This window comes from Notolabrus celidotus, chromosome 19, assembly GCF_009762535.1.
Source record: "Notolabrus celidotus isolate fNotCel1 chromosome 19, fNotCel1.pri, whole genome shotgun sequence".
NCBI classification, from domain to species: Eukaryota; Metazoa; Chordata; class Actinopteri; order Labriformes; family Labridae; genus Notolabrus; species Notolabrus celidotus.
Window position 1 is genome coordinate 3,413,157 of NC_048290.1, and position 16,306 is coordinate 3,429,462.

Consider the following 16,306-nt stretch of genomic DNA (forward strand, 5'->3'; position numbering starts at 1 on the left):
TAGTAGCCTGGAATGGAAAACCTTGTAACGTAATGTGACCCACTTTAGATTTGTCTGAGTTTTAAAACTCTTCCTCGCATTACATCAATTTTATAGCCAAATAAACAATCCTAAGGGTAACAAGCATAAAAAACTTGTGTGCTGCTTTCATTAGAGCGCTTCCTTGGATGCTCCTGTTGAAGGTTTTATTGACTGCACCCACTGAGAAACAGAGAATCCTGGGAATGGAAATTATGACCTCAAAACTTCTCATTGTCAGAAGCAGATGTGAGTGTTGTTGCTCGGTGCATCTTTACAGTAGTTTCATGAACAATGCGAGTAAACCAGCCTTGTTATCGGGGGTCATCTGCACGAGAAGCAGACCTTTCCTGTCACAAACTGTATCCCAGATGTTAGTCCCAGCCAGCCGGAGTCATCCGGTTTAACCTCTGACACGAGAGCAACCGTTCATTTAGTGGATTTCACACTCTGGTCATGCCGACACCACAATCCAGGCTCTGGTTTCAGGCACACACAGATAATGCCCAGGTCTTATTTCCATCACTGGGTGATATTGACATTCATAAAAGTAAAGTGTTGATTTAGAAACCAAAAGAATGGAGAGGGTGTAAATCAAATCCACGACTAAAAATAGTCCTCATTCCAGAGAAATACACCCAGAGCCCGGAGCCGGCATCCTGGATTAAGGACAAAAGCTCTGAATTCAAAGAGGGAGGAAGCAGGGAAGAAGAACAATGAGGTCTGCACGGACAGGTTGGCACAAAATGTTTTGTTTTAGTTTGAATAACGTGCATTAAAAGCATCGCTGCACGAGGCACAAAGACGACTGGTGTTGATTGTTTCCATGCTTTGACAGTTTACCGTTACGCCGAGGGGGAAAGAAACATAAAAGAAGTTTTCCGTACATCTGTGCTTCCAGACTGCCAACACACAGAGAGACAAACGGTTGCTTTTTGTGGCCTAAAACATAGGAAGGAGTGTTCTGCAGGGTTCTAATGAATGAACCTCAGGCTTCTCCAACGGGCCGAACACGGCGCCCTGAGGGACCACGTGCGCTAGCTGGCATATACGCTCAAACCAACCAGCAATTCACCGACCAATGCAACCAACCACCGGCTTTTATGCAAGTCACTTTTTCTGAGATGACCTAAGCGCCATTAAACATCAGAGGATCCACTGCACGCCTTCAAAAAAAAGGACAAATTGCAATGAAATGGTTCAAGCTAATTACAGAATATAGACTCATGACCGAGACCACACAGTGGCTGCCGCTCTGCAGCTGCTTATAAAGTGACTACAATGCGTTTAACTGCGACAGTTTAGTTGCCGGGGAACCGGACAAATCCTCCAGGCCGTGGTTGGTATTAGCGGGTATTTCTGTGCTGTGATTGGCTGGAAATGCAACAGGTCAAATACAGAGGCAGATGTTTTCTGACTGATCTGAAACCAGAACTTAACATTGCCAGTTGGTTTGAGCGTTAATGCCAGCGAGCCCACGTGACCGCTCAGGGCTCCATGTTCGCCCCGTTCAAAAAAAAAACCTGGAGTTCATTCATCACCACCCTGAAGAACACTTTTTTCCTTCATTCCAGGCCACAGGAAAGGCAAAAGGCAATTCATTTTCCCTCTCTTGGCAGTCTGACACAAAACACGATAATTTCCTAAACCTTACCGTGTAGTTTTGGTTCCTTTACCTCGCCAAGCATGTACTTAACGCTGGGCTACAACAATAAGGAAACGTGGACTTTGACACGGGACTCAAACAGCGGTCTGCTGGACTGCAGAGGGAAGGAAGAAATCAACGAGTAGAGGAGAGGACCGGTCATAGCAAACACAGAGAGCAGGTCTTTGTCGACATGATTCAAAAGTTAAAGTTTTTCCAACATCTCTGTGTTGAAATTGATTCAACGTCTACTGAATGTTTGGACCTAACTACACCAGGACATCAGCTTTGTTCCCATGATTCATCACACATCCACACAAGAAGCTAAAGAGATTATGGAAGTGAGTAAGTATCACAATCCCCATCAACAAAACTGTGTGCACGACCTGCAACTGAACATCCACCTGTATGTGTTAAACACTACCAGTCAAAAGTTTGGACACACCTTCTCATTCAATGGTTTCTATTTATTTGAATTATTTTCAACATTGTAGAATAAAACTGAAGACATCTAAACTATGATATAATCTGGTTTTACCATAATCTGGATTACAACAGTTGTCAAATAGGGCTCTCCATTGTGTACTAACCCTACCTCTGAACAACACAACTGATGGTCTCAAACACATTAAGAAGGCAAGTCATTCTACAAATGAACTCTTGACAAGGCTCATGTTCATTAGAAACCATTCCAGGAGACCACTTCATGAAGCAGACTGAGAGAATACCAAGAGTGTGCAAAGCTGTCATGAAGGAAAAAGGGGGCTACTTTACAGAATCTAAAATCTAAAACATATTCTGCTTTGTTTAACACTTTTTTGTTCATTAAATAATTCCATATATGTTCTTTCATAGTTTTGATGTCTTTGGTATTAATCTGCAGTGTTTCAAATAATTAAAATAAATACAAACCCTTGAATGAGAAGGTGTTTCCAAACTTTTGACTGGTAGTGCCTTCACAGTCAGAGTTTTGCAGAGAGTTTTGCAGCCTTAGTGTCTGAGCATGCTCAGTCGAGGAGAATGTTTAAAGCTGTCTCCTTTAAAACATCTCTGAATCTTTTCATTGACATCACACATCCAATAAATAAAAAGAGTTGAAGTTATGTCTTTGCATAGACGGGCTTTCAACTACAGCTGGAAGAGTCATTTGGAAAGAGCTATGAAACTACTCCATCCTCCTTTCAACGCCAAACTGAACGACTTGTTGACATTTAAAGACAAACTTGTCTTTGGAGACACACTGTGACGTCTAACCCAACCGTCTTCATTTAGCCACTTGAGGTTAGTCGAGGAGTAATCGACACACACTTTTCAAAAAGCTCACACAGAGATGTCAGCTGCAATACTTGAAATTACTCTGGTCAACTTTTTGGGCACAGAAAGCAAAAATCAGTCAAATGCAAAAGTTAAACTTAATGGACTAAGATATTGTTCCTCTCTGTCATCTAACCCAATGAACAGAAGACGTCATGGCACCTTTAAGGTCTCTCTTAGTCACAGAGGAGCACACATGTAGATCAGGTCACCATTAGGTAGGCTCAAATCTTCTCATTATCAACCCAAGGTAAGTAACCAGAGTTCACTCATTTAAAAACATAACTCAAATATTATTTTGGCAAATTTCAGTCCAAATACAAACTTGTGTGTAGCCCTGATTTCAACCAAACTTCAACCATCAAATCTGGGTTAATGCTCAGTGTCTGGAATCAATCCAGGAGCCGATTGCATCAAGAAAGGTGAAATTCAGTGGACCACCTTTCCATTTAAACTCCCAGGCAGACAGATTTCCATTCAGCCTGATTCAAATCAGCCAATCACAACCTGTGATCCAATATGGAGCATGTTCATACTTGTTGAAACCACCTCTTTAAACCACCAGCATGTCTAACAAGAGGCCATAATCAATTGGATCCAACATTCAGCAGCTACATCACATGTTGGTGCTCATACTGGTCCAAGAGTCCTGCGACATGTCTGTGTGGGGATTTCCATTCTGGGATTGTGGATCTTTAATTTGCATATAAAGAAACAACAAACGCTATTGTAACATAGTGTTAATGTATTAGAGAGGGAACAACCTCCACATGGAAAACCAGCCAGCCCGTATGGGTGTGATCTTTCCAGCCACAATGAATCAGTGGCTGAGGTTTGGAACAACAACACTACATCCCTCATGAACACTGTTTCTATTATAACGCTGCGATGAAGAGCATCACTCATGGAAAGAAAAAATCCATGTTTGCTGGAAAACACAGGACAAAGTAATGCAACATAAGGCTTTCTCTTCCTGACTTTGGTTACATCGGGGTCCAAAGACTCGGAATATACAACCTCTGCCCTCAGGGGACCTTTCTCTTCTCCACACACACAAACACTGGTTTACAGGTGGGACCAGTTCTCAGGTTTACTGTTGAAACACAAGACAAAAACAAGACAAGAATCTGTGTCGCACTTTGTCGAGACCACTGACACTTTCTCCTGAAGTGACAAAAGAAAGAGGAACCCAAGACCAGCGACACAGATAGAAGGGAGACAGGATCAGGTGTGCAGGGTTAATGATGCTTTTAAAGGAAATAAAACCTGACTGCATGCAGACTGGAGAAGCTTTGCTTGTTAATTGATTCATCAATTAGCAGAAAAGTTCATTTACAAGCAAAAGACAAACTTACATTTGTCTTATTTGAGTGGAAGCTTGATATGTTTGCTTTTCTGACAACTGGATCCACAAATGAAAGGCTTCCCCAAACTTTATCATGAACTTTTGAGAGATTATGATGAACATTTTGCACCATTTTCTCACCAAACAAGATATTTAAAGTGTCAGAAATGTGTCTTATTAATCGGCAACATGACTTTTGCAAAGAAAGTATAAAGAAGAGATGAAAACAGAAAGGGAGGTGCTTCTTAAGTTGGATTTTGCTTTAAACTAGAGCAGGAAGTCATGGTCGACTTTGTGAGAGCTGCAAAGTTTGGTCGATTAATTGATTAGCCTATGATGCAACAACTTGGACTAGTGTTTTCAGCCATAAACAATAAGTACAAGCTCCAATCATGGCTCTTTGTGCATTGCATATGCAATTGTTCATCTTCCTTGTGTTAGCATTTCAAGAAATTGAATAAACTTGCATCAGCATGCTGTCAGTCCACTCTAAAAGCTCATTGCTGCTCTCAATTGGATCCATTTTGCTGCTGTCAGTTTGATATAAGTCACAAGAAGCACTTTCAGGAGTTCAAACTGCAACAATAGATGAATTAAAAGACAAGCAATCCCTCCTGAGTGTTGTATTAACTGCTTTTCTTCATATTTAGGGTCGTTTTGCGCTGCGTCTTCGCCTGGCACAGCATCAGTCTGCTCGGCTTCCCTGCCACGAGTTTCCCCTCTCAGCCCCGGGAGAAAATACCACAGATACATGTGGAAAAACTTAAATCAAAGTCCCACTATGTGTGGCTACAGTCCTTTAACTCAGAGGGTTCTCACAGACACATAACCTTCCTGCTTTAGTAGAAAACACGCGTTAAAAGGAGAGGGTTTTCTTTGGAGTCGGATCTACTTACAGGAAAAGTTGCTGCCTGCGCGCTTCTGATTTCAACTCGTCCCTGAAATCCTGCAAAGTTGGAGTCTCCTCTGTCCTCTGTGTGTCTCTGTGCAGGGGGTAAAGTTTGTGGTTTTGTTCCTTCTGTTCCTCTCAGTGTCTCCTCTTCATCCTCCACATTTGTCCCCCGGACCACAGCAGAAGAATGAATGGCTCCGTGCTGCCCTGCTGCCCGGACAGACTCCTGTGAGGATGGGAGTGACTGCTCCGTCAGCTCCCTCCCCCCTCCCACCAATCACTGCTGCTGCTCTGCACTCACAGCAAACTGCTGACAGTCTATTATTTATTTAATGTGTGAAAAAGCCTCATGCTGGGTTGTTAGAGAGTGTGCAATAAAAGGGAAGGTTGCACAAACACGAGTTTTGTCATATTGAAGGGCAGACAGTGGAAACACATTCACCCAAAGACTGCATTAAAGCTCCAGTGGGGAGTTTTCAGCTGGTTAAGAAACAGACTGAAATTAATACTGATGACTCAATGTGACAAACAAAAGCAAACAAAGCATTCAGAGACAATACTCATAAGTTATTTATGATTATGTCTGAAGCCTGTAACTGCTGTAACACTTCTTGGTCTTCTTTACAGTACAAGATAAGCAAGGAGTGAGCTTGGTGTAGGGTACTTTATTGTCCACAGGGGGCGCCACAATCAACACAAACTGAAAGTTCCTTACAGGAGCTCTTAGTTCAGTTTTTAAGTACATTAACTTCCATTTTAAAGAGCAGTGTTGTAGATTTTAATCCACCACATAAACCAATAAACTACCATGCATTGTTAATATAATATAATATATATTAGAGAGATGAATAAATGTAAAGTGGGCAACACAGACATCACAGATGATGTTTGCACACTCAACCTTTTGAATTGTAATCTCCGTTGTGATCGTAGGGCTTTTAAAAGTAACATTTTTTGCTCTAGTTTGGTCTCCTTCAGCCGATGTGGAAGTGTTATAAACTGCACTTCATCAAGAATCCGCTTGAGGCTGGCTGCAGGGAACACAGGGAACCACATACCCACCCATTCAAAGAAGACGATCTTCACAGCATTAATAAACATGTTTACAGTCTGGTTCAAGGGACCCCTCACAGGTGAGAAAATTGTCCAAGGACCCCCTCATAACTGTAACACAGATTAAACACATTAGTGATGTCATGATCAAAAGCTGTGGCTCTGAGAGACGATGCTTTATAGTGAATCAGAAGAGCCTCTCTCAGTGTTCAGCCCCAGCTCTGCTCACAGCAGAACTTTGTTTTGATTGGTCAGCATGGCGGCCATGCGGCCAATCACATGTGATGATATAGGATACAGGTGATGGAGGGGAGGCTGTGTATCGTGGCTTCATCTGTTCCTTCTGAGAGGGTTAGGGTTAGGGTTCTTCTCAAAGACCGGGCAAATACTCACTGAGAGGAGAAATCGGATCAGCCCATCCAAGCTGAGGCATCTGATTTTTCTCAATGCCAACCTGAGGACATTAATAACGTTTGCTCAAGTTTTGGTTCTGGTTCGGTTCTGTTTGCTTGACTTGGTTCTGGTTCGGTTCTGGTTCGGTTCTGTTTGCTTGACTTGGTTCTGGTTCGGTTTGCTTGAGTTTGGTTTTGGTTCTGGTTCGGTTCTGGTTCGGTTCTGGTTCGGTTCTGGTTCGGTTCTGGTTCGGTTCTGGTCCGTTAATAGGTCGGTTCAGGTTCGGTCCTGGTTCGGTTCAGGTTCGGTTCTGGTTCTGGTTCTGGTTCGGTTTGCTTGAGTTCGGTTCTGGTCAGTTTCTGGTTAGGTTCTGGTTCGGTTCTGGCTTGGTTCTGGTCCGTTTCTGGTTCGGTTCTGGTTCGGTTCAGGTTCGGATCAGGTTCGGATCAGGTTCGGTTCCGGTCCGTTTCTGGTTCGGTTCTGGTTCGGTTCTGGCTCGGTTCTGGTCCGTTTCTGGTTCGGTTCTGGTTCGGTTCAGGTTCGGTTGTGGTTCGGTTGTGGTTTGGTTCCGGTTCAGTTCTGGTTTGGTTCTTTTCGGTTCTGTTCGATTCTGGTTCTGGTTCTGTTTGGTTCAGGATCTGTTTGGTTCAGGATCTGTTTGGTTCTGGTTCTGTTTACTTGAGTTTGGTTCTGCTTCTATTTGCTTCAGTTTGGTTCTGTTTTCATAAATTCTGGTAGTTCTGGTTTTAAGCCTAACCCTAACCCTAATCCTAACCCTAACCATAACCCTAACCCTAAACCCTAACCCTAACCCTAACCCTAAACCCTAACCCTAACCCTAATCCTAATCCTAACCCTAACCCTAACCCTAACCCAATCCTAACCCTAACCCTAACCCTAACCCTAACCCTAACCCTAACCCAATCCTAACCCTAACCCTAACCCTAATCTTAACCCTAACCCTAACCCTAACCCTAATCCTAAACCTAACCCTAACCCTAACCCTAACCCTAATCCTAACCCTAACCCTAATCCTAAACCTAACCCTAATCCTAACCCTAACCCTAACCCTAATCCTAACCCTAACCCTAATCCTAAACCTAACCCTAACCCTAACCCTAACCCTAACCCTAATCCTAACCCTAACCCTAATCCTAAATCTAACCCTAATCCTAACCCTAACCCTAATCCTAACCCTAACCCTAACCCTAACCCTAACCCTAATCCTAACCCTAACCCTAACCCTAATCCTAAACCTAACCCTAACCCTAATCCTAACCCTAACCCTAATCCTAACCCTAACCCTAATCCTAATCCTAACCCTAACCCTAACCCTAACCCTAATCCTAACCCTAACCCTAATCCTAACCCTAACCCTAATCCTAAACCTAACCCTAACCCTAACCCTAACCCTAACCCTAACCCTAATCCTAACCCTAACCCTAACCCTAACCCTAATCCTAACCCTAACCCTAACCCCAACCCCAACCCTAACCCTAACCCTAACCCTAACCCTAATCCTAACCCAACCCTAACCCTAACCCTAATCCTAACCCTAACCCTAACCCTAACCCTAACCCTAATCCTAACCCTAATCCTAACCCTAACCCTAACCCTAACCCTAATCCTAATCATAACCCTAACCCTAATCCTAACCCAAACCCTAACCCTAACCCTAATCCTAACCCAAACCCTAACCCTAACCCTAATCATAACCCTAACCCTAACCCTAATCCTAACCCTAACTCTAACCCTAATCCTAATCCTAACCCTAACTCTAACCCTAATCCTAACCCTAACCCTAACCCTAATCCTAATCATAACCCTAACCCTAACCCTAACCCTAATCCTAACCCTAACCCTAACCCTAATCCTAACCCTAACCCTAATCCTAATCCTAACCCTAACCCTAATCCTAACCCTAACCCTAACCCTAATCCTAATCCTAACCCTAACCCTAATCCTAACCCTAACCCTAACCCTAATCCTAATCCTAACCCTAACCCTAACCCTAATCCTAATCCTAACCCTAACCCTAATCCTAACCCTAACCCTAACCCTAACCCTAATCCTAATCCTAACCCTAATCCTAACCCTAACCCTAACCCTAATCCTAATCCTAACCCTAACCCTAACCCTAACCCTAATCCTAACCCTAACCCTAACCCTAACCCTAACCCTAACCCTAATCCTAACCCTAACCCTAACCCTAATCCTAATCCTAACCCTAATCCTAACCCTAACCCTAACCCTAACCCCACCCCTAACCCTAACCCTAACCCGGTCCCTAACCCCAACTCCTAACCCTAACCCTAATCCTAACCCTAACCCTAACCCTAACCCTAATCCTAATCCTAACCCTAATCCTAACCCTAACCCTAACCCTAATCCTAATCCTAACCCTAACCCTAACCCTAATCCTAATCCTAATCCTAACCCTAACCCTAACCCTAACCCAATCCTAACCCTAACCCTAACCCTAACCCTAATCCTAACCCTAACCCTAATCCTAACCCTAACCCTAACCCTAACACCAAATCCTAACCCTAACCCTAACCCTAATCCTAACCCTAATCCTAACCCCAGCCCTAACCCAATCCTAACCCTTACCCTAACCCTAACCCTAATCCTAACCCTAACCCTAACCCTAACCCTAACCCTAACCCTAATTCTAACCCTAACTTTAAGAGCTGAACTTCCCATCACTAAAGCATGTGATGCTTACTACCATTTGCACTCTTTCTTTCCCTTGGAACTATTTGTATTGTAAAACGTATCAATGTAAACACTTCAGACCTGTACCACAGTGATAAACAGATTACACTTCAATCTGAATCAAGTAAATCCCATTTATAAGCCCCTGAAAACTCTGATATGATCTCTGGATGCATGAACGTATCCGACAGCTAAGGCAGAACATTTGTCGTCTCTGTAAAGCAGTTGTTGTCTGCGTGTCGGTGATTTCCCCTTCCTGTAAAGACAATATTCCCACAGTATTACATGAACATTATAGTCGTCTACATATCACATTCTCTCTAAATCTGTGTCTTAACCTTTCCTGAGAGACTAACAGCTGACCCCGAGACTCCCGGCCAACAGCAGCCGATGCAGATAGCTCACATTCTGAAGACTCCATCTATTCAGGTCCAACATATCAGTCTATATGCTTCACAGCAGACAGCCATACTTAGCATTATTTCCAGACATGTGTCAATGCATGCACCATCTCCAGTTCCCTGTCTCAAGTCGTCTGATGCTGCAGAAATTAACATTCATAGGAAGTATCCTGCTCATCTGAGGAACAGGAACAGTGAAAAACAACAACTTTTGTACTTTCATTTCTGCTTTGCACGACACAGTGAGAGCATGAATGGACTATTTCAGGGCTGTTGTGACTAGGATCGGACACAGTGGTGCCAGGACCTCGGTGCCCTCTTATTTGTGCTCCTCGGTCAGTCAGATGGGACTTTGAATGGAGGGAAAATAAGGGAAGTCTCATGACTCGGTCTGGGAGTTTCTGGCCAAACAACTCTGCAGTCATTGTCAATAATAACAGCTCTGATGTTATCCGTCCACTTCCTGGGAGGGTGGCTCTGAGTGACTTTCAATTTAAGAGTGAGAAACAAAACAGAACAATACAAATACTCCTTTAATAAATCACCATTTCCTATGGTTAATGCAGTTTGAGCTGCAGTGTTAGTTTCCCTCCTCGACATCTGAATGAACTGTAAGCTCATAAACTCCTGTGTGTCATGTTTCCTGTTTAGATTCTGACCCTGATAAACTGATTAAGAGCAATTAGGATGATTTGATTTGGATCCAAAGTGCAGAACATTTTATACGATCAATAAAGTTTTAATAAAGCCCTTAAAGTTATAATCTTAAGAATATAATTCTCCACTTTTCAACTACTGTATGAAGTGAAATGTAATGTTCAGCCATTCATGGTACCCAGAGGATGAACCCTTGTAACTTTGGTCATTCCCTTACTCTCACTGTAAAACCAACAGCAGGTCAAAGTTCATTCCAGAGAGAAGCAAAACCCAGAATCTGGTGAATAGACAGGTCCAAAATTAGGTTAATTCATGGTCCCTTGAGGATGTATCTTACTGGCTTACTGTATTTATATTACTGCTGCCAAAGAAGTGATATTTACAGAGTTTTCCCTCTTGCAACTACCGGATTAATTTGAATGTAATATTGTACAGCCATTCATGGTACCCAGAGGATGAACCCTCATATCTTTGGTCATTCCCTCACATTTCCTGTAACACCAAAAGCCGGTATAAGTTCACAGCCTATCAACAAGTGAAACCATGAATCTGCTGGATATGCTGGCATGAAAAATTTGGTTAATTCATGGTACCTACAGGATATATCCTACTGATCCACTGTGTTCATATTACTGCCGCCAATATGGAGATATTTACTGTGTAGTTCCACTTTTAGTGAGTGGACATATTTAAATGTAATGTTGTGCAGCCATTCATGGTACCAAGAGGATGAACCCTCATATCTTTGGCCATTCCTAAACTTTTCCTGTAACTCCAGTAGGTCAAAGCTCACACACAAATATCAGGTGAAACCAGGTATCTGCTGGATATACAGGTCCAAAATGTGGTTCATTCATGGTCCCCAAAGGATGAATCCTACTGACCCACTGTGCTAATATAACTGCTACCAAGAAGGTTGCACTTACAGTTTGTCAACTACTGTATGAAGTAAGATGTAATGTTCAGCCATTCATGGTACCCAGAGGAGGAACCCTTGTAACTTTGGTCATTCCCTTACTCTCACTGTAAAACCAACAGTAGGTCAAAGTTCATTCCAGAGAGAAGCAAAACCCAGAATCTGGTGGATAGACAGGTCCAGAATTAGGTTAATTCATGGTCCCTTGAGGATGTATCTTACTGGCTTACTGTATTTATATTACTGCTGCCAAGGAGGTGATAATTACAGAGTTTTCCCTCTTGCAACTACCGGACTAATTTGAATGTAATATTGTACAGCCATTCATGGTACCCAGAGGATGAACCCTCATATCTTTGGTCATTCCTAAACTTTTCCTGTAACTCCAGTAGGTCAAAGCTCACACACAAATATCAGGTGAAACCAGGTATCTGCTGGATATACAGGTCCAAAATGTGGTTCATTCATGGTCCCCAAAGGATGAATCCTACTGACCCACTGTGCTAATATAACTGCTACCAAGAAGGTTGCACTTACAGTTTGTCAACTACTGTATGAAGTAAGATGTAAGGTTGTACAGCCATTCATGGTGCCCAGAAGATGAACCCTCAAATCTTTGGTCATTCCTAAACTTTTCCTGTAACTCCAGCAGGTCAAAGCTCACACACAAACATCAGGTGAAACCAGCTATGTGATGGAAATGCTGGCATAAAAACTTGTTTCATTCATGGTCTCTTGAGGATGCATCTTACTGGCCTACTGTATTTATATTAATGCTGCCAAGGAGGTGATATTTACAGTGTTTTCTCTCTTTCAACTACAGGATGAATTTCACTTTAATGTTGTGCAGTCATTCATGGCACCGAGAGGATGAACCCTCATATCTACTTAATTTTTCCTCTAACACCAAACGCAGGCAAAAGTTCCAGCCTAAACAACAGGGGAACCAGGTGTTTTCTGGAAATGCTGGCATGATTTTATTGTATTTATGTAGAGTCTACTTTAGCTTGTTATCTATTCTGTATGCTGCTGGACCTGAGTAATGTGTTTCGTTCCTTCATTTTTTTAAATGTGACTAAATGACAATAAAGTGAACCTTGAACCTTGAAATGAAAATGATGTTTATTCATGGTTCCCAGAGGATGAATCCTACAATTACATCCATTAATGAGGCTTTGTTTATAGTGCAGTTTGTCTGTTTGTCAGCAGGATAAATGAAAACCTACTGATCTCATTTTAATGAAACTTGGTGGGAGGATGAATATTGAGCAGAGGGTGAACCCATTTCATTATGGACCCCATTTAAGAAAAGAGCACTGTTAAAGAAGGGGAATTCCTCCAGTTTTGGACCTATATCTTAACAAACATGATGGATGTGTTTCAATATTTGCACATTCTGTAGTCCACATGTACAAAATATTAAAAATGTAGTTTGCAGATTTAAGTCTAAAAGGTGGACTGGATGTTTTCAGTCACTGCTTGAAAATAAGACGTGACACTGAGACCAAGCTTTTGACCCATAAAGGAACTGAGTAGTAATGATCCTCTGCAGCTTTCTGTCTTTAATTACTCCAATAAAAGATGATTACATGCTGAAGGAACAGTGAGATATGTTGAGTATTAAAAGCAGAAAAAAGAGCATCATTGTTTTGTCGTTATATCAGTACTTCCTGGCTCTCTGGTGGTCCTCCTGCAGTGTGAGGGAGTGTCTCTGTGAGGTGTGATGAGCCGTTGGATTCTCCCACTTCAAGGTTTAAGGTTTAACACATTCCTGCTGCAGTGGTCGGTATGATTTTAATCTGTTTTCACAGCACAGACAGACACAGTCTTGTTTGGAGTTTCTGCCTCACTTCACTCTGAGACTCTTCAACGTGTCCTCGAGGACATACCGCAGAGGAACAAGGGTGGCAGCCATTTTTGTGGTGTGTCCTACATGTGCTCACCATTAAAACATGTAGGCCGATTACACTCATGTCATATCTTTCAGGGTCATCACACTGGAGACTCTCTGATGGCACACATAGCTCTGTCACAGCTGAAACAACAAGAGAGGAGGGGGACGTCACAGCTAGCGAATCACAGTGTTGATTCAGCAGAGACAAATCAGAGCCGGAGTGTGTTTGTCACACAGACTTCACAGGGCCGAGTCAGGACGCAGGATTAAGTGTGAAAGACACACCAAAACCGCTTTGAAAAGTATGAGGAGGAGACGAGTTGTGACACCGCCGAGGTCGGCTGCTCTTAATGACAAGAGGGGGTGAAGATGGAATAACTCTTCAGGAGGGGCAGATCACCACAAACAGGGTATGAGAAGTGCAAAAGTGGTCTGAGAAACCCTTAGGCTTTGGTTTTAAATGCATAAAAAGCAGTGGCAACATCTAATTAAGGGAGCTATCCCATCATGCTGAAATGCAGAGTTTTGATTGTAGAGTAAACTAACACAACACAAAAGTGACAAATTTACGGTCTCAGCGTTAGAAGAAGTGCTTTCTCAGAAACATCAAATAATCATGTGGGATACTGGGAGTGTGCCATTACCAAAATCCCAGTTTGTATTTCATTTAACAGCCACTGTGGGAGAAATATGTGATGTTTTCAGGCCGTATACGTTCCAGCATGTGTCCTTAAAGTCGGGTTCTCAAAACATAGAAACTGTTTGTTGTCTACAAGAAAGAAAAATCTGCTAATTGTTTACAAAAATATGTAGAGAGGGTGTTTAAAATTCAAACATGTGAGTGAGACCACATTGTTGCCTTTGGCAGGCCATATGGGCAGACTGTCTGCACATAAATAATTCAGTGAAATGTGACCTAAAATCTTTAAAAATACTCATTAACGTGTCATCAGAGTTCATTTCAGGAGAAACAGTAGTTCCACAAAAACAAATCTCAAGTCAAGGCCAAGTTAAAGCTTATTATGTCAAGACTTTAAAGGACACCTACCATGCTGATCTGTGTCTTAATACATACTGGTATATTTAATAGTACTAATGTTTGATGTCCATACTAAACCTCGGAAAAGATTCATAACATGAGATACTCAGATATAAGTTTATTCTGGCTTTTCTGAACAGCTTGTTTTCAAAACTTGGTCTGAACCCGATGTCAAGCTGTCCCACCCTTTTAGGACAACGTTAAAGGACACGCCCACCAGGCAGCGCTGTCAAGGACACGCCCACTATGCAGCTCTGTCAAGGATACGCCCACCAGGCAGCTTTGTCAAGGACACGCCCACCAGGCAGCTCTGTCAAGGACACGCCCACTATGCAGCTCTGTCAAGGACACGCCCATCAAACAACTCTGTCAAGGACACGCCCACCAGGCAGCTCTCTAAAGGACACACCCACCAGGCAGCTCTTTCAAGGACACGCCCACCAGGCAGCTCTTTCAAGGACACGCCCACGGCAGCTCTTTCAAGGACACGCCCACGAGGCAGCTCTTTCAAGGACACGCCCACGAGGCAGCTCTGTCAAGGATACGCCCACCAGGCAGCTCTGTCAAGGACACGCCCACGAGGCAGGTCTGTAAAGGATACACCCACCATGCAGCACTGTCAAGGGTACGCCCACCATGCAGCAGCCATTGTCAAAGACACGCCCACCCCACCAGGCAGCTCTGTCAACGACACGCCAACCATGCAGCAGCCATTGTCAAAGACACGCCCACCAGAAGCTCTGTGAAGGACACGCCCACCAGGCAGCTCTGTTAAAGACACGCCCATCCGACAGCTCTGTCAAGGACATGACCACAGCTATTTTCTCTTCCCAAAGCCAAAGGCACCACTGAAGTTTTCGGGACAACATCAGCCACATTGTGTCAATTTTGGCACCCCCTAGTGGACAAAATGTGTAATGTCTTCTTTTATCTTTTTTAAGTTATATTTTTGGGGCTTTTATATCTTCATTCATAGAAGATAGGACAGTAGATTGAGCAGGAAACCAGGAGAGAGAGTGGGTAGTAGGCTCGCAGGTTTGATTCAACCCGGACTACCCATGTGCCTCTGTACATGGGGCACATAACTTAACTGCTAGACCAAACCGCTGCGCCGTTAAGGTGTGTTTCCTCAGCTGTGTGGCTGACACCTACCCCTTAGCACTAGATTCAGGCATTAGAAATGATCAATGTCTTCTCTTGTGGTCTTGTTTGCTTTTGTATATAATAAAGACAAATCAATATTAATTTCAGTCCGTTTCATAACCAGTAAAAAAACTCCTGAGTGGAGCTTTAATCTCACTTTAATATCTTACCCTTAAAGACTTTTCTTTCCATCCTACTGTACAAAGAAAAAAACTACAACATGAAAACTATCAACATTACTTTTGTTTTCGAGCTGAAACGACAGTCAGTGACATTCTGCAGCTAATGTCACATGACTCTACGGGCTCCACTGTTTTCCACAGTAGCCTGTATTGTTGTTTGCCTCGCTCTGCTGCCAATCAACTCACATGGCAGGTCAAAAGTCAAAGCCCACATTAGGGCCGGCCCTCCCACTCTCTGCAGGGAGCATTTCCTGTGGTAGTCTGCATGCTGCTGTTAGTGGGAGGTCAATCACAAAGAGGTCAAAGGTCAAAGAGGGTATATGTAGCGAGGAAATTAGTTTCTCCTGCTCGGATTCCTCATCTGTAAATCATATATTTGTTTTCTGTATTCTGATGGCTTTCACTTTTCAGAATGTGACACAAAACAGAGTTAAACAGAGAATACATCACTGCAGCTCCAAATCTAAATCACTCCCACAGAGAGAGAGAGAGAGGGAGCACTGGCATGTGGGAGTTGTAGTCGTAGACATAACATAACGGATACCTGAAGTGCTCATGAAATTCCTGACATTTTCAACCCCTCAAAAGAAATATATCAAAACTCATTCAGCGCCTCACTGTAAGGAAGCCATCAGGGGAACTAGAAACCAAGATACAGCACTTTAATCAGGTGAAAATGAAGAGAAACTGCATCCACAA

General features: G+C 42.9%; 1 protein-coding gene across 1 annotated transcript in view; it reads right to left on the reverse strand.

Annotated features, from left to right (window-relative positions):
• Positions 1-5,510, reverse strand: part of lhfpl2a (LHFPL tetraspan subfamily member 2a) — a 58,745-nt gene extending 53,235 nt beyond the window's left edge. The window contains exon 1 of the mRNA XM_034710118.1: positions 5,219-5,510. The gene's annotated coding sequence lies outside the window, so the exon portion shown is untranslated. The remainder of the gene's footprint in view (positions 1-5,218) is intronic.
• Between the last annotated feature and the right edge of the window lie 10,796 nt (positions 5,511-16,306).